At 41.2% G+C, this 947-nt stretch overlaps 1 pseudogene; it reads left to right on the top strand.

The window, feature by feature from the left end:
• Positions 1-370: 370 nt before the first annotated feature.
• LOC121012055 (40S ribosomal protein S3a-like) overlaps positions 371-947 on the top strand; it is a 5,618-nt pseudogene continuing 5,041 nt past the window's right edge.

Below are 947 nucleotides of genomic sequence, written 5' to 3'. Positions count from 1 at the left end.
GCAGGCACTTTGAAATGCAGATACGTATCTGTGAACAGACTTTTTTTCCTACATGCACAGTTCTAGAGGCATGCTCCTAAGTGACCACAGAGTTACCTGGTATTGATGATCAGAGACTCTTGCCAGTGAGGCTGGGGTTGCTACTAAAATACAACATTCTAAACCCTTGTAATACCATGTTAATTAAGTAAAAGTAAGCTGACTACAAATCTGCAGATACAACACACTGTAAGTGGTATGAAAAATTTACGAACAGAAAATATTCTAGTAGGAACCACAGTCAACTGTCTATAATCACGAGGAAGAGGAGCGGGGAGAAAAACAAAACAAGAATCCTGCCTTTTGGCTTCCTGAGTAGCACGATGGTGGTGGTCAGAACAAGTGCCTTATGAAAGGTGACAAAAAGGGAGCCAGGAAGAAAGCGGTTGGTCCATTTTCTAAGTACGATGCATACGATGTGAAAGCACCAGCTACTGTCAATATAAGAAATACTGGAAAAACACTCGTCAGGAGAAATCAAGGAAACAAAGTCACATCTGATGGCCTCAAGGGTTGTATTTCTGAAGTGAGCCTTGTTGATTTGCAGGAACGATAAAGCTGCATTTAGAAAGTCAAGCTGATTAGTGAGGATGTTCAGGGCAAAAACTGCCTAATTTCCATGACATGGATCTTAGCTGTAAGAAAATGTGCTCCATGGTCAAAACACAGCAGACCAGAACTGAAGCTCATGGTGATGTCATGATTACTGATGGTTATTTGCTTCGTCTATTTTGTGTTGGTTTTACTAAAAAACGCAACAACCAGATGCAGAAGACTACTTATGGTCGACACCAACAGGTCTGACAAAATTGGAAAAAGGTGATAGAAATCACGACCCAAGAGGTACAGATAAATGACTTGAAAGAAGTGGTCAATAAACTGATTCTAAACAAGGGTGCCTGGGGGGG

This window comes from Herpailurus yagouaroundi, unplaced genomic scaffold (assembly GCF_014898765.1).
Source record: "Herpailurus yagouaroundi ecotype Mexico unplaced genomic scaffold, PumYag 196, whole genome shotgun sequence".
Taxonomy (NCBI): domain Eukaryota; kingdom Metazoa; phylum Chordata; class Mammalia; order Carnivora; family Felidae; genus Herpailurus; species Herpailurus yagouaroundi.
The sequence above is the reverse complement of the archived record's forward strand: the minus strand, read 5'-3'. Positions and strand labels throughout refer to the sequence as shown.